This window comes from Pinus tabuliformis, chromosome 4_2 (genome assembly GCF_031772625.1).
Source record: "Pinus tabuliformis cultivar Carrire ecotype Pingquan chromosome 4_2, CPIR1, whole genome shotgun sequence".
Taxonomy (NCBI): Eukaryota; Viridiplantae; Streptophyta; class Pinopsida; order Pinales; family Pinaceae; genus Pinus; species Pinus tabuliformis.
Genome location: NC_142304.1, coordinates 986,035,023 through 986,053,667, shown reverse-complemented (window position 1 = coordinate 986,053,667; position 18,645 = coordinate 986,035,023). Strand labels below are relative to the sequence as shown.

Sequence of the window (18,645 nt, the reverse complement as noted above, 5' to 3'; positions counted from 1 at the left end):
GTCCTCGCAGAAACCCAATGTAGGAAAATCGGTGCAACAACTATGAGGGTTTTATTATTATGCAGTTTTTGACTACAACTAGGGTGCCAGAAATGGCTCACCGAACAGAGAATGTCCTCGATAGTAATACCTCTCCTCGAAGACAAATATTCCTACTGATCAATCACCGGATGAACGATCCCACAACAACTGCGACAACTCCTTAGCTAGACAACGAAAGCTGCTCCAAGCTTCTCCACTGCTATGCGTCACTCTGATAGGGATTGCGTCACCCTCTCAGCTCACCAACACTTAGTCTGCCCCACAAAAATCACCCAGCACTGCCTCTTGGCTCTGCGCTAGCTCTGCTAACCTCTGCGCAGCTACTGATGCCTCTGCGTCAGCCTCTTGGCTCTCTACGTTAGCCCTCTGACCCTCTGCGTCACCCACATTGGCCTCTTCGGCCTCTGCGTAAGTCCTAGCTGCCTCTGCATCAGCCTTCCCAGGCTCTGCGCTGTCTCTCTGGCACTATCTCTGCCTCTCTGCTATGTATTCTCGGCCTCGTGCCAAATTGCCCCTCGCTGCAACAGATCACTGGTTCGATTCTCTCAGCAAAACCCCGCTCCAGAAAATCGAACTGACTGATCAATATGGTGTATCTCCAACTGACCCTCAAGCCTCCTCTTATACTTTTCTTGTTGAGTCTTCAACGGTCGAGATTAAGTCCCTAATCAATGGCTAAGATTAGATTTGGCTTGATCCATGTCATTTAGAACATTCTCACGCAGTTTTATATTAATATCCATTAATATTTTAACTTTCCTGAGTTTAGACTTAGGAACCCCATTAAAAATATTAATTATTTTAATATCTCTCCAACTGGGTGGAATTTACCCAAACGATTTCTAGGTCTTGGAGATCTTATGTGCCTTAGCCTCTCCACCAATTTTCATGGCTACAACACATCTGATGCTACCACAAATCAACACCTAGTTCCATCTAGCAACTAGCAACAAAAAATATTGGAGGGTGCAGTTCACTCTGGGATCATTTCCACCACTTGATTTTGTGAGATATTTCTGGGTTTTTCTAGGGTTATCACGAGGAGGCCGTTCACCTAGTTTCATCGCATTCCGAGCACTTTACAGAGCAGTTTCTCTTGTCTTCTTCCAACAACAAAGAAGTTCTTCCTGGGCATACACAGTCTTTGTGGGGAATCTTCCCAACATTTGAGCATTGTATTCACGCTTGGGTTCTTGTCATAGCTTGCAATAACAAGCCCACGTTCCTCTAGTCTCATTTTTTGTACTCAGATTTACCCATATTAATATAATGGGTCAAGAGTTATGCTCATATTTCAATGTTTAATGTGTATGTTGTGTATTTCTAAATTCTATAATTGTAGCTAGTTCTTTGCTTCTATTATCTACTGAATTTTTCCATTTGGAACATTAGAATGGTATTAGAGCATGATCTTGGCCAGCTGTGGGGAAGCTAGCAAGATCATGGAGGTTTTAGCCATGCATGCATGGTGACTGGTGAATTTATGGGCACTTTAATGACGCAAAAAGGAAGAGTACACAAGGGACCGTGGAGGAGTTGATCAAGCAGAACCAACAGTTGGTTAGGAAAAACCATCAGATTCTAAAGAGTATACAACAAATGATACACAACCAACAGAGAAGCCATGCACATGCACACACAACCCAATGTAACAACATCCATCTGTATGGCCAGTATAGTCGACCTACCATGCCTCATTTCTTGGATGAAACTGAGAGGAAGAGAAAGACGAACACCTTTGCAAACTTGATGAGGTATTTCACAGAGGGGATTGATGAGTATGATGCATTGGACCCTAGGGTCAAGAGGGCTCTATCATTTGGGGAGTTTTGTCATTTGAAGGAGAAGCATATATCAGGAGCTAGATCTTCATGTAGGGGGGGACAGTCAGAGGATGAGATCTGGAGAGAGCTCGGGAGGAGGGACTTTGGCTTTACAGATCAGGGGTCATGGACCCCAGGGTGTAGGTACACTAAGGGCAAGGCCCACTTCATGGAGGTGATTCCTGACATCGAGCATGAAGAGGAAATGGTGCATGAGACAGATAATATCAGTAGTTGTGAGGACTTAGGTCGGCCTAATATGACTTAGGAGTCACCATTGTTGGAGAGCACATTGATGGCTTAGGTTGAGACATTTGCAGAGAGGGTAGAGAATACTCCTATGGGGTCATCCACTGATGAGGCGATAGTAGGCACAGAGGTACCCAAAGTCGTGATAGAGTTTCCAGACAACAACCACATATAGCAGTTTGGAGAGCACCTTGAGGAGCATGAGCTAGATGAGGGTGTTATGCATGACGAGCTATTTGTGGAGGGACAACTAGTGATTCCTATTGAACCCATGGTAGAGGAGGATGGGCAATCCTCTTTTGGGTCTGCGATTGACCAAGAGCAGATAGATGCGCATGAAGCTGGCAGGGCGACAATACTTCTTGATAGTGGCTCTCTTCAAGCTTACATATATAGGGCTTGCTGCACTGTTAGGTTACCTCTACACATTGGAGAGAGGGAGGCAGGGTTATTTAGACAAATTTTAGGCATTGATTAGGACTGTGGGACGAGGCAACACAAGTTGTGCAGGGTGCAACATTCGCATGATGGAGTTGTTAGGTGTACATGTTTTCTTGCATCTGGTCCTTCTCACAGGATTGGATGGCGAGAGGTACTAAGATGGTACCCTATGGGGTGGGCTAGGAGGCTGGACACATCCATGGCCACAGGTTGGCATATGCCAAGGATTACTAGAGGAGTACGAGGGCTAGATTGTTATTGGGATCCATGTGGGATTCCCCATCACATCATGGACTTAGCTAATGATGATGTTAGCAAGGTGGTGGATCCAACGACTGATCATGTTCGCACTTTCATGTCTTCATCAAATGCTCGGTAAGCAGTATTGATAAGATGGATTGACAAGACAATGGGTAAACACCATGAGTTGTCATGAGAGTCTGGTCGTACATGGGGTCGTAGGAGGATCTACATACTCCAATTGGGGTTGATCGAAGGAGGTGGTAGTTAGCAGGCCACAAGACAAAATGTTCTATGGTGATGAGGGTTTCCTATGGATATGTGGGGTGCATAGGTCATAGAGCGACAACACCTTAGTGACACCACCACTAGCATTTAGGGAGGTTTTCCTGTCAGATCTCTTGGAGAGGATGAGGAGGGGTGGACCACTCATTCGATGTTATGGAGGTGTGGTAGTGGAGGTGGCAACCTTGATAGGATGCAGGATGATGCCTATGGATTCAGTCATAGACCTTGATATCTAGGGGTGTATAGGGGCATGCAGTGGTGCACAACAATATGCAGAGGAATGTGGAGGTGTGTAGTGGTGTACAGTGGTATCCAGGGTTGCACCATTGTGTAGGAGGAGTGGATCACATTGCAGTACATTTCCTCATAGATTGATGGACACATCGATATAGGAGGGATACCATCAGATTCAGGATGGTGTGGTAGCATGTAGCAGGGCCCGACGGTGCATGGTTATGTGTTGTAGTGTGCATGGCTGCATCGCAGACTGATGGAGTGCTAATAGCAAGGAGATTTCTTGATGAGGATGTTAGGCATGCCATTGGGGTGGACATTCCCAAGTTAGGAGAGAAAATCAGCCACGTGATAGGTTGGGATCGTCCACACGAGTTCTTGATCATACCCATCAGAACCCATGCATCTTCCACTCATTGGGACCACATGTAGTTGAGGGGAGCCTTGTGTTATCCAAACCCATAGTGTGGATAGCAGGACTTGGGGGATTTGCCTGAGACAACACTATGCGATTCAGTGCCTCAGAAGCATGATAGATATTGTCCAGCGAAGGAGTAGGGTTGGTGCGCGAGTTCACAGCCACAGGCTGGGGGACGAAGTGATCTTCTGTACCATTCATCGTTGAGCCTACACCTGGGGAGCTGGTCATGAGGAAGACATGTGGCACTCTTTCATTAGGGCATGTTGGGATCTTGTGTGAGCAGAGGATACCCATCTATTGGATGCATTCAGGGGGTAGCTATTTGGCACATGTGGTTTCTAGCGGTCATCGATACTACGCAGTGGCAGGAACATGACAGTTTAGCATGCATTAGATTAGTTCATGATATGTGGAGCCTATATATTGATTGCATGCAGGGACTAGAGATGAGGCACAAATGGATTCCAATAGTTGTTAGAGCTATGCCACAACAGGTATAGCTATGGGATCTAGGGATTCAGTTGGTTGATAGATCACTCTGTCTCATGATGCGCGGAGTCATGTCAAAGAGTGATCTAGTTCACTCTTGGATTGACACATGGGGGTTTACGTAGGCCTTCATCCTATGGCGACACGGGCTTTCCTTGTTGTTGCATAGGTCCAGGGTTAGCCTTGGATGGGCAGCCTCTGGCTTTATGGAGATGCCTAGGCAGAATGTATTTGGCCTTTATTGGTATTTCACCATCAGGTTCCAAGAGAGAAGGATACGATATGCGTACGATGGGTAGTCAGTTATAATCAGAGTGGTGTAGTGTCAACATGGTGGCATCTTTTTGAGATTAGCATGGGACCATGGTATTGACGGATTCATTTATGACAAGATGGTGCATGGATTTAGGGTGACTTAGTGGTACATTTGGGACCCCGGTATTGTTGCAGTGACAATTTGGGCCAGTAGAGAAAGGGAGCGCTTGCTCGAGCATTGCTTGAGGACAAGCAATTTTTGGCAGGGAGGACTGTAATATCCCCAATTTTTTGAGCATAGGAGTCACTAAGGAATTTTGCTGAATTTTAGTAATATTAATTAAAAAGGGGCAAATCTTATTGGAGAAAGGTGGCTAGTATTATTTTATGGGAGAATAGCGGCAAATTATTATTTTTTTAAATGGAGGCAAAAGTAAGTTAGTGGAAAATGGCCCCCACCAATTAAATAATATTAAAAGGGAGTCTAGAAGCATGAGGAAAAATTATAAAAGGAGGATGGACTCATTTTCTGGATTATCTTTGGTCATTTGATAATTCAACAATTAGTTCTCGAGCTTCTTAGCCAAGACATTTTGTGTTGTTCAGCACAAGGAATTTTAGAGCGAGAATTCCACCCTCATTTCGGGGAACTTTGAATGTCTCCCTATTGAAGAAATTTGGGGAGTCCAATTCAAGATTTCCATAGAGATTTATTGTAGGTATTCACTCAATTGCACACTCCTGGGGCGTAGAGGCAGTTTGAGTTGCTCATTGGAGGATCAATTATTGTGGGTTGGAGTTCTAACTATTTTGTAGGTGGTTTTCTCTATTGATATTGGTGATTTTGTAGTGGATTTCCAGGGCTGAGGTCAAAATTAATTTGTGGGCCAAATTTGTCAATTATGGCAGTGTGCAGAGTCACTTGGACATAGCTTGTGCAGGCATTGAGAGAGTTGATTCTTGGAGCACGGGGTTGGAAAAGACTGGGCTTCCGAAGATAAATTTGTAGAAGAGCGTGAAGAAATTTTCAACGATGGATTTGGCCCCAATTCAATAGTATCAGAATTTGGCACATTTTCTGGCCAAATTGAGCATTTCACACTTGTTGGGGATCACCAGGGGTTGGTGGATTCAACATTCAACCCAAACCGTATCTGGGTTTTTGTGAGTTTAGTAAAAGGAGGCCAGGTTTTATTTTGCAGAATTTTTTGAGCACTTCTGGGGGTAGAATTCCTAGTTCCATCCAACAACCAACATAAAAAATTATTGGAGGAGGGCGTAGTTCACTTTGGGACCATTTCCACCACTTGGGTTCGTGAGATATTTCTGGGTTTTTCTGGGGTTCTTGCGAGGAGGCCACTCACCTAGTTTCATTTTATTCTGAGCACTTCACATAGTAGTTTCTACAGTATTCATTTAATAGCAGCTAATAATTCGTCCTGGGCATGCAAAGTCTTCCTAGTGAATCTTCCCAACATTTGAGCATTGTATTCACACTTGGGTTCTTGTCATAGGTTGCAGTAACAAGCCCAGGTTCCTCTACTCTCATTTATTGTACTTAGATTTACCCATATTAATATAATGGCTCAATATTTTTGCTCATCTTTCAGTGTTTAATGTGTATGGTTGTGTATTTCTGAATTCTATAGCTGTAGCTAGTTCTTTGCTTCTATTATCTACTATACTTTTCCGTTTGGAACTTTACACTAAATCTCTAAAGCATGCTTTCAGCCTGGAAAGGGAAGTTGAAAATAAAAATATGGTCACTAATAACTATAGAGAAAATTATACTCCCTTTCCTAAATTGTCGAAGTTAACTCCTTAGCAAATGGATGAAAGAAGAGCAAAGGGACTATGTTTCAACTATGACAAGAAGTATAGTAAATGGCATAAATGCACTGAGAATAAATTATTCTATATAGACTGTGAAGATGAAGAACGAGAAATGTAAATTTCATAAGATCTAGAGCTAGAAGAGACTACTCCAACAATCTCTTGTCATGCATTGGCCATCGTCAGTACTCCACAAACTCTCAATATTGAAGGATATTTCAAAAAGCAAAGGGTAACAATATTGATTGATTTAGGTAGTACCCATAACTTCATCAATTACAAATTGACAATAATTCTTAATTGCCTTGCATATCTAGCACCAAAATTTCAAGTGATGATTGTAGATGGAGGTACCATAAATTGTTTAGAGAAGTGCAATAAGATTAAGTTGAATATGGGGGAGTATTTATTGGTTAGTCCCATAATTGCAAACCAAATGGGTGGTGTTGACATTGTATTAGGGGTCCAATGGTTATAATTATTGGGAATAGTGGCCCTTAATTTCCAAGATCTTTTCATAATATTTTTCTCAAAAAGGAAAGAAATTGAGCTCGGAAATATCCAAGGAAACCCCAGTAAAGTGATAAGCTCTAATAACATGTCAAAATTGATAATTAAATGGACACCAAGGTGTAGTTGTGCAATTGTGTTCATTAGATGTTCAAACATCTATATCCTGTGCTCTAGTGGATCTTCAAAAATTTATCAACAATCATGCTAAGGTATTTGGAGAAATGCCCAAGGGTCTTCAACTTGTTCGAGATCATGACCATGCTATTCATTTGCAACCTGGAAGTGTACCACCTAAGATTAGTTCTTACATGGATCCACATGCAAAAAAGAGTGAGATTGAGCATATGGTTAAAGAAATGTTAAAATCAAGCATCATTCATGGCATATGTGTCCAGAGAAGGGACAACTCAACAAAATATAATCAAAGATAAGTTTCCAATTCCTGTTATTGATGAATTATTAGATGAATTGTATGGTGCAATTTTCTTTATTAAGTTGAATCTTTTTTCTAGATATCATCAAATCATAATGACACAAGAAGACATTCCCAAAACAACATTTGGAACACATGAATGTCAGTATGAGTTTTGGTTATGCCATTTGGACTTACAAATGCACCTCCAACATTTCAAAGCTTGATGAATTCTATTTTCAAACCCTAACTTAGAAAATTTTGTTGACCTAGGTTGTCATTGATGTCAATATGGCAATATTCTAGATATTAGATGATGATATGAAGCCAAGGGGAAGCAGAATAAATCCATGAAGAGACAGAAGCAAGGCCATTAGGATAGCTAAGCCATAAGCTAGAGGAGTTAAGAAGAGGCAGAAGCCATCAAGGCATCAAGGTATAAGAGGAGGTCTTTGAAGACATTGCCAAGCCAGAGGAGCCACATTGGAGCAAGAGGAGCAAATAGAGCTATCAGAGCTATAGGAGGAGTCATATATATCTGTCATATATATATGCCAAAGAAGAACATATCGAAGGAGCAAACAAGAGCAAATAGAGCTATCGGAGGAGCAAAGAGCAAAATAGAACTATTCGAACAACGTATATGGATGCATTTATACTATCGGGAGCTATCGGGAGCCATATATGCCACAAAACACATATATAAGAAAATACACTATTGAAGGCTATATATATATATGCACTTACACTATTGGAGGCGAAAGACTTGGTTGTATTGCAAATACACTATCAGAGACGGACAACTTAGTTATATTGCAAATACACTATTGGAGGCGGAAGACTGAGTTATAGTGGAATACACTATCGGAGCGGAGAAGCACATATATATTGGAGTATAGAGGCAGCGTGTATATAAATTGGCGATATGATAATCCGCGGTTTGGTTATGTGCCATCACCCCAAACCCCCGACAGTGACATATATACGCAGACCCACTGCAACATTGTGCTATGGTTTAATGACACATCGCATTCGCCCATCGCATTGATACACAAAGGGGACATCACCCCAACCCCTGATAGCGACATATATACGCGAACCCACTGCAACATTGTGTTATGGTTTAATGCCATATCGCATTCGCCATATCGCAAGAGCTTAAAGCCTTACCGTTTCGAAAGCGTCGATTGTGATATTTGCTGTGGACTCGATGGTCCGATTGTAACACAGTTAGTATATATATCGTGTCCATTGGCCATCATCATCGGCCATCGGCCATTGGCGACTGCCGATTGCGATTACAAGGCGGACCCGAAGCAGTTGTAGATGCGAGAATAATATTTTTGAAGTCTGCCCTTAGCGCTTCGCTCGTGGTTTTTCTCATATTTCCTGTGTATTTGAATATTGGCCTTGCGCGCGGTGTGAAGGAAAAAATACATATGATAATGGTTTTGATAGTTGAGGAGGCTGAACTAAAGCTGATTGCGATTGCGATTGGGATGTGGCATGTCTGTTAAACTGTAAAGTCCTATGTATGCCCATGATGATTGAAAAAAGGAGCGTTGTTACAGTTTTAACTAGGAATATGTGTTCTCCGTGTATCATTCGGTCCTCGCCATTGAATCAGTGTGTCTCAGGAGTGTTGGTGAGCACGAAGAGACAGAGGAAGCCATAGTGACCAAGGAGGGAAGCCGAAGGATCAAGTGATGCAGAGGAAACTACAAAGACCGAGGAGGAAGCCAAAGAGCCAGCGAAAAGAGGAAACCGAATGACAGAGGCATGAGGAATGCATAAAAATAGGAAAAACAGAGAACAGTGGTGTGGTTGTATTGTTGAAACAACTGGAGGAAACAGAGGCACCAGCAGGGTCCAGCAGAACTGGAAAGGGCCGAATGACCAATAGGATAGGAGGCACTCAAAGGATGAGTAGCTTTGCTGATCGGATCACCCTGTGAAAGACTCAAACCTATGATGAATTAATTAGGTATACAATGGAATGTGAAGAATAACTTTGTGATGTAGTGAATAAAGTTTTTGTCTAACATTGTTTGAAGGGAGAAGTAGCCAGCAGAGAAGGAGTCTTGTTGAAGCATTCATTGTGACATTAGAGCAGATGCTTGAACAGAAAGTTGTTCCTTATGTAGAGCTTAGTGCAGCTAACAGTAGACTGACTAAAGCTGTGTGAAGACATTATCAGAGAGCACGAAGGCTATTGGAGACTTTGTGTGGGCAGTATGAAGAGTTGTAAAGACTCCTTCATAAGAAGATTGGTTGTCATTGATGTTGTAGCATGGAGACTACAGTGAAGCTATAAACAAACAAAACTCAGTAGAGAAGAGTTCTGAGAGCAGAACATTACTATCAAACATGCCTTGACAAGTTTGGGTTGGAACCCTTGGGGTTGGTGCCTCAAAAGTGAGAAGGATTGGAGTCCTTGGGGCTAATGCCTCAGAAGTAAGAAGGGTTGGAGTCTTTTGGGATTGGTGCCTCAGAAGTAGGAAGGATAGCTGTCCTTGGGACTGATGTCTCAGGAAATGGAAGGATTGAAGTCCTTGGGAGTTGGTGCTCCTAAGTCCAAGATTGGTGCCTTGGTGAAATAGAGTTGGAGCTCTGGAGGTTGGAGCCTCTTAAAAGTCCAAGTTGGTGCTTGGCAGCTAATTGCAACCATTTATATATTGTATCTATTTTGATGCAAAGATTATATTGTTGTCCATCTTGTGTTCTGAATATAAATGTTTTAACTGGTAAAACACTAGTCGGAAAAAGAAATACTGATTCAACCCCCATCTTAGTATTTCCAACAAATTTGTGCTAGTGTTTTTTGTTGACATACTAATTTATAGCAAATCTTGGGAAGAGCATGTACAACATGTTGATAAGGGAATGGCGAATCTCCAATACCTTGAAGAAACATAGAGGATTCTTAGTATTAACAAGTTATTATTGCAAATTTGTCAAGAATTATGGTCAAGTAGCAGCGCTTTTAACAAAATTATTGAAGGAACCATTTTTTGGACTAAAGAAGCAACGAAAGCATTTGAAGAACTTCAAGAGGTTATGTGTACAACTCGCCTTGGCAACACCTAACATCACAAAATATTCATTGTGGAGTGTGATGCCTCGGGACATGGCATTGTTGCAGTTTTAAAGCAAAAAGGAATGCCCCTTGCCTTTGAAAGTAGTGAACTTAGAGGAAAGAACTTACCTAGACTCATCTATGAAAAAGAAGTGTTGACCATGTTACTGCAAAATCTAGCAGGCCTTGGAGAGGGAAACCCTACAAGACAGAAAGCTAGAGCAAGTGCTATCAATGGAGCAATGGTCCACAATTATCACAGCCAAGGACCCCTGCTCTTTATCAATTTTCATTGATGAGAGGAGTCTAGGTAGGATAGGATCACGTATGAATGGTATTCTAGGGTTAAGGTATAAGGTGATAGGATAGAATCTCTCAAGAAACTCTCAAATTTATGGCATAAGGCTTCAAGAAGCAATATGTTTGAATTTCTAAGTCTAACTGTTAGAAACCCTTCATGTAATTTTTGCTTTATTTTTGCCTACTTGTTCTAATTAATTAACAAGTTATTTACCATGTAAATACTGAAAATAAATACAAGTACATGCTCAACACATTGCAGATCGTCAACTGAAGGAAACAAAACAAGCACACAAGTGACACCATTGTTTTTGGACTAATGTCCTCGGAAAAACCCAATGCGGGAAAACCGGTGCAACTATCTGAGGGTTTTAATTATTAAGCAGTTTTAGAATACAATCTGGGTGCCAAAACTGGCTCACCCAATAGAGAAAAATCTTGGCAGTAGTACCTCTCCTTCGGAGATAGATGCTCTCGCTGAAACCCTGGACAAACACTCGGACGGCTCCTCAGCTTCAATCTGCCCCACGAAAACCCCAGTGTCAGCCTCTAGGGATTGCGTCAGCCCTTTCTGGCCCAACGTCTGCCCAACGTTACTCTGGCTTAGCCTATAGAGGCATTGCATCAACCATTAGAGCCTCTGCGTCACCCATGCTGGCTCTCTGAGGCACTGCGCAGCTCCTGGCTGCCTCTGCGTGAACCTCTGGCTGGCTCTGCGTCCCCTCTCTCGGCTATTGTGTGAATCCTCCCTGTACTATCTTTGCCTCTCTGGTTTTGTATTCACTGCCCCTCAGTTGCAACTCTGATCAGTCTCTCAACATTCTCAGCAAACCCTGCCTCAGAAAGTCAAAATCTTGATCAACTCGGTGTGTTGTCCAAGTGACCCTTAAGCCTCCTCTTATACTTTTCTCATTGACAAATCAATGACCGAGATTAAGTCCCTAATCAACGACTAATATTAGATCTGGCTTGATCCATGACTTTTGGACCATTCTAACACAGTTTTATATTAATTCACATTAATATTTTATTTTCCCTAAGTTTAGACTTAGGGACTCCATTAAAAATATTAATTATTTAAATATTTTCCAAACTGTTTAGAATCTGCCCAAACCCTTTATGGGTATTGGAGATCTCATGTGCCTTAGCCTTTCCACTAATTTTCGTGGCTAGAGCACATCCGATGCTACCCCAAATCAACACTCCCTCTTAGCGAGGACTATGCTCTAGTAATACTCCTCACTGAGTATCACCCTTATCATCCGGTATAGGTCCTTGTGCTGACGCTAGGCCTGTTGCCCATCATCAGCACTGTTGCATCTCGTACTGCTATGCATGGCCCTGCCACTGCCACTGTTGCATCTGTACTGTAGCTCCCTCTTATCCTGCTGCATCGTGCTGCCCATAGTGCTGCCACTGCTAACTGTTGCATTGCAACTCAGTTACTAAGAAGTAAGTAACCGATTTACCAACTCTGACATCTCTGTCAGGCTAGAGACACCCACAATACTGAAACTCCCTTTGTCACTAACCAGCACTGTTTTACGAAACGACCGAGTTGAAACCGAAACGGCCGTTTCAGACCGTTTCAATAGCCAGCTCAATGACCCGGCCCATGACCCGGCTCGGCTGACCGAGTCATCCAATGACTCGGCCGAGTCATAGCTGACTCGGTCAACCCGGCCGGGTCCGTTTCAACTTGCTTTGATTGTCAGGTGCCCAGAAAATCTGTGATCTCTGAGATTTGGATAAAACCCAATATAGGATAACCAATTGCATTTCTCATTCTCATTTGCACTTAGTGTTTTGCATTCAGTTCCATTCCTTACCAGCCTTTCAAATAAAGAAATGTCAAATTGGTGAGTAAATTAAAACTGTGAGATGGCAACAAAAGATAGAAGCCCCTTTATCTCTGTCCTCTTGTAAGCAGTTTCCATTTAAGTAATTACAAAACTGTACAAAAGTTCTTGCTGAATGGAAGTCACATGAAAATGAAATTCTAGTGGTAGTTCTGCCAGCAAACCTTCTAATAATTTTCGTTGCAAAACCAACATCACTCAGATCCACATAGTCAAACAATCATTTTCCTTGAAATCTCTTTCAATGCACATCACTGAAATTTACTATTCCACTGATCCAAATAATTTCGACCTTCTCTTGTCTATTAGAGAATTTCGTTTGGCTTGTTCCTATCATCACCAACTAGAGGCTTTTATCAAGGGGAAATAAATTTTGGAGGGTTCATAGATGGTGCAAATATGATCTCTGTTTTGGCTTTTACAAATATCAACCACCTTTTTTATTTTCTCCACTGCAAGACTCATTGCAATTTAACTTATCTCTAATGAGGAACTTCTTAATGCCAGCATCAATCCTTTGTCATGTAATATGTATACGGTGATCTTTGTTGAAATGTGTAACTGGGTTGATCATGTATGACAGACTACAGTTGACTATGTATTTACTATTGCCATTGGGTACCATTTTGATATAATGGATTGGTTCATGAGCCTACTTTGATCATATGTTGTCTTCCATGTATATTATAATGTTGTGTGTTTGGAAACTTGAATGAAAATCTTTAAAATTATGTTTAAAATATTTAAAATTATGTTTTTTTATAAAAAAAATAAATATTTAATGTATTTTTTACAACGACCGAGTCATTGAAATCGAGCCGGCCGAGTCATTACCGAGTCGGAGTCGATCCTCGGCCGAGTCCGAGTCCGAGTCCGAGTTGTAAAACATTGCTAACCAGTGCTCCTTCTCTGACCTCTACACCACTGCAACTACTCCATGCATCTTGCACTGTTGCACACCTTTCTGTGCCATCCTGCACTGGTGCAACACTCCTGTGCTTCTCGCACTACTGCCTCACGTTGTCCTGGGAATCCTGCATTGTAGCTCCCTCTGTCGCTCCATCCGCATCTGTCTCTATTGACATCCACCAGTGCTGCTACTCCTCATCGGGGCTCCCGTAGCAAGGTTTAATCCAAGATGCTGGGTACCTCGAGGATCTTGCCCCTCATCGCTTGTAGTTCGTTTGACTATAGCTCGATGTCTCCCACTTCCGCTCAAGTGGTGTGTGTGCACTCATGGCACAGTCATCGTCTGTCTCCACTTCCTTCTCTGCCCTTGCTAGGGAAGCCTTGGTCTCGGGGGCCTCTCCCTTGCTCTTCTTCCTTGGACATTGGATTGCATAATGACCTAGTTCCCCACAGTGGAAGCATTTGACCATGGAGAGGTTCTTCTTCTTTCGTTTCTCCTGCTTTTTCTCAGATGCTAGGGAAACATCCACCTCCTCCTCCTTCTTGATTTTGATCCCCTTATCGCTGCTTCCCGCCTTCTGATCTCTTCTTGGCGAAGAGCCGCCCACATTTCTTCCCAATTTGGAAGGGTCGCCTTGCACAATATGCTCTGGACAAACACCTCCCAGTCTTCTGAGACTGCGTTCAGCGCTGTTCTCACCATCAATTCATGATCCGACGTCACCCTTATGGAAGTCAGATAATCCCAGATCTCCTTCAATCGAACCAGGAAGGTGTCTATCTGTTCTCCCTTCTGCATCTGGTATGACCGCAGCTGATTTTCTAGTAACATCCTTCTCTGCACAGAAGTATGCTAGTACAATTTCTTTAGGGCCTCCCACATCTCATTTGTCGTGTCCTTTTCGGCAATATGTGGTACTACATGGTCCTTGACCCGGTCAAAGATGATGCTCTTGGCCCTTGCCATTGCCTCCTTGTACTTGTCGTTATCAACTGGGATCGCTATCGTCCTCAAGGCGAAGTGCTTGACACAATTCTTGTCTAGAATGGATAAGATTCTAGCCTTCCAGAGTACGAAGTTTGAGGTTTTGTGCAGCCTGTCCTGGTCTCTTACCTTGTTCACTGCCACCTCGTTGCTCCCCTACTTCCCTCATAGAAGCTCTTGGTATGATTCCCCCTAAGCCTCGTTTTCTCTCTTGGAAACCCTTTTGCCAATGTCGAGATGCACCCACTCTCATTGTTTATGCAGCTACACCATTGATCTGGATTTCTCGGCTAGAAACCCTCGGTAGCAACTCCCTCCTCCTTGGCCTTGCCCTATTAGGTACTGTTCTGGCTACAGTACCCCACCAGCTCGACTCTACAACTTACCCACAACCTCCTAATCCCCAACGAATGAAGGTTAGCGCTTCTAGGCTCTGCGCAATCCTGACACCAACAAATCAGCTTCCTCAGCCAACTGTGTCAGTGCTCCTGGCCTTTGCGTGGCTCTGTGTAAACCTGTCTTTGCCTCCCTTAGCCTTTGTGCAACTTCTTCTTGGCTCGAACTTGATGATGCAGGCACTGCGTCACCCCTTCCTTGCTGCTTCTCTGTTAATATAAACTTTTGTCACTCGGGACAGCTGTTTTCTGCAGCTACTGCTCTGCGCGGCTGATGCCCTCAGTTCTCTTGTGGTTTGCAACCATGCTCTGATACCATGTTGGAATTTCTAAGTCTAATTGTCATAAACCCTTCATGTACTTTCTGATTTATTTATGCCTACTTGTTCTGATTAATTAACAAGTTATTTACCATGTAAATACTGAAAATAAATACAAGTACATGCTCAACACATTACAGATCATCAACTGAAGGAAACAAGACAAACAAACAAGTGACACCATTGTTTTTGGACTAATGTTCCTTGAAAAACCCAATGTAGGAAAACAGGTGCAGCTATCTGAGGGTTTTAATTATTAAGCAGTTTCATAATACAATCTGGGTGCCAAAACCAACTCACCTAACAGAGAAAAATCTCGATAGTAGTACCTCTCCTTCGGAGACAAATGCTCCGGCTAAAACCCCGAAAAAACACTCCGACAACTCCTGAGCTTAAATCTGCCCCACGAAAACCCCAACATCAGCCTCTAGGGACTGCGTCAGCCCTTTCTGGCCCAATGTTTTCCCAACGTCACTCTGGCTTGGCCTGCGTCAGCCCTTAGAGCCTCTGCGTCACCCACGCTGGGTCTCTGAGGCACTGCGCAGCTCTTGGTTGCCTTTGCATGAACCCTAGCTGGCTTTGCGTGAACCTCTGGCTGGCTCTGCGTCCCTTTCTCATGGCTACTGTGCTGATCCTCATGTACTATCTCTGCCTCTCTGCTTCTATATTCGCTGCCCCTTAGCGGCAACTCTGATCACTCTCTCAACTTCCTCAACAAACCCTGCCCCAGAAAGTCGAAATTTTGATCAACTCGGTGTGTTCTCCAAGTGACCCTCAAGCCTCCTCTGATACTTTTCTAGTTGACATATCAACGATCTTGATTAAGTCCCTAATCAACGACTAAAATTAGATCTGGCTTGATCCATGACTTTTGGACCATTCTAACATAGCTTTATATTAATTCACATTAATATTTTATTTTCCCTAAGTTTAAACTTAGGGACTCCATTAAAAATATTAATTATTTTAATATTTCCCAAACTGTTTAGAATATGCCCAAACCCTTTCTGGGTATTGGAGATCTCATGTGTCTTAACCTCTCCACCTATTTTTGTGGCTAGAGTACATCCGATGCTACCCCAAATCAACACAATACACTTTCTATAAGATACCAAGGAATAAAATGCACAAGGCCTGTGGTTTCGTGAATTTGCGTGGTTCTAGCTATTCCCAGGATCAAGGAAATAAGGAGAAAAGGCTTCTTGTGATATAATTCAACAAGTACTAAGCTCATACAACCTTCAAAAAAGTCCCCAAGTTGAGGAAGCATAGCTAGTGTTTCCCTCTTAAGGCAACACCTAGGGCAAAAGATTTTATGGAGAACGCTTAAGTGGATGCTCACCAAACTTGAAGGTCAAATAACCAAAACCCTTAGCTTGATCTTTAGGTTCTCAAGTTCTCACAAAACCTCTCCCAAGATAAGCTAAATCACTTCTAAGGATGCTAAAAATTGATGCCCTATGTATCAACTTTTAGCATTTACCCACTTTTAAGGAGAATGTTATAAAGGATTTGTCCACTAGGAACATTCATTACATGTTATACAATGAATAACATATGCAATTCTCAACTAGATAGTCTTTCAAAAATTAATTTTCAACAACGAGGGCACAAATTAGCATAATCTAGAAGCAACAATTCCATATATTAGACAATTTCAAGATAAAAGTTCATCAACAATAAGCCCTTCGAAGATAACCTGTAGTATATGCATCCATTATCCAAAGAAATAGCTCCAAAGACGATCCAAAATAGCTTTCAAACTTCAAAATGCATACAAACGATCTCCAATAGCCAAGAAGGAACAAGTGTGAAATTCTCTAAAGAGGTCAAATTCTCCAAGTGATGATGACAAGAGATTAGAATGGTCTCTCCCCAATTTATACATGTCTAATGATGTCTAACTTAGCCTAAAAGCCCCTTCAAGTTGTAAAATAATGGGAAAAATTAGGTGAAATTACAAGGCAACCTCATAGCTAATGTATTGTTGGAAATGCTGAGAGGGGGCTTGTTGTCGCTAAGATTGTACAGGCACCGCAACAACGGCTCTGGGTGAAGTTTGTCACTCTGATCCTCGTCCACTTTGTTCTAGCTGTCTCCAAACAACAAGCTATGGGGGTAGACCTTATGGAAATGAGATGATGGAAGACAAGTTGGAGACCAACTTATCTGGGAGACATAGTTGAGTGGCCTAGCTACTCGGTTTAATTTAGCAAGACTTAAGGATTCAATTTGATTTAGAAACGAGACCAGTGCTTGATGGAGTCAAAGTTCTTGCTTGTTACAAATTAAGCCCAAGTAACCGGATGGGCAATTGCTGCTTAAATCATCAACTAACCTATATGAAATGCAAGTCCTAAAATCTAAGTGTGATGCAACGATCTTGCTTAATTTTAAATTATATGCCTAGTCTAAGTCGAACCTGCCTCTTAACTGTTTGGAGATCAATCTTTAGAGTAGGTTGTGGGATGGACTTCCAACGAGAACCAACGAGAGGCTTGATTAACGATACCTCCCCCTATGTTCCAACCACCCAGTGCCTCCGACGCTACAGAGACTATGGCTCTGAGGACTGCAAGGTCATTGTGTTAACCACTAGAAAGTTGTTGAATTCCTCAAGCCAGGTGAGAGAGGGTTGTCCTAGGAGTCTATCAACCAAGCTTATGCTTGGAGGTAAATTATTAATGCAAATTAAGCCTATAATGCTTATGCAGAGATGATGAGTGAAATTCTTAGTTAAGATTGCTTAAGGTTTAAGTACTTAAGTTATGATATTTCTTTATGACAAGAGTACTTGTAAATCAAATGCAATCTTACAACCAAGAAAGTGCCAATTAACTTAGTGTCAATGTCAAATCCACAAGATGCCATTTGCTTAAGGTATTCAATCAACAATCTTATGCTACGATTATGAGATCCTCTCTTAGAATCAATGTTTTAAAACCGGAACCGGTGACCGGACCGGTCCACCTAATGAACCAGGTTTTGAACCGGAACCGGTCGAATTGGGATTGGTCAGGTCTAAACAAACCGGTTTAAAAAAATACATTAAATAATTAATTTTTAATGAAAAAATTGTTTTTAAGATTTAAAACCATGATTCCAAGCCAATAGAAACAAAATATGCAAGGTTTGCTCATCTATATACCATGTAAAGGTGAATATATCAAAATGGCATGGAGTGCAACACATATCCACAACAGAATACATAATCAATGAGACTCTAAATGGTCTCTAGAGTCCGAAAACAATGCTCTAAACTATGGGGTCACTGAACTACTACAAGTCTACATATCAGTGATCAACAACATGATCACTCCTCATCATGATCAAACTCATCACCACTACTAGACAAGAGATCATCAACATGAGCTACATAAATAATATGCCTCCAAGTTTGTGGACTCCTAAAACTCCTCTACAACTTTAGTAGTAGTAGCAAAAATAGACATCAAAACTACAAATCACTGATCAGCATGGTCACTCATGAAACTCATCATTGATTCAATGCTACTAGAAATACATAAACATCATCAACAAGAGATACATGAACATCATCTA

General features: G+C 42.0%; 1 protein-coding gene across 8 annotated transcripts in view; it reads left to right on the top strand.

Annotated features, from left to right (window-relative positions):
- Positions 1-18,645, top strand: part of LOC149172979 (mRNA export factor GLE1-like) — a 298,012-nt gene that overhangs the window by 209,508 nt on the left and 69,859 nt on the right. The gene's annotated exons all lie outside the window — the stretch shown is intronic.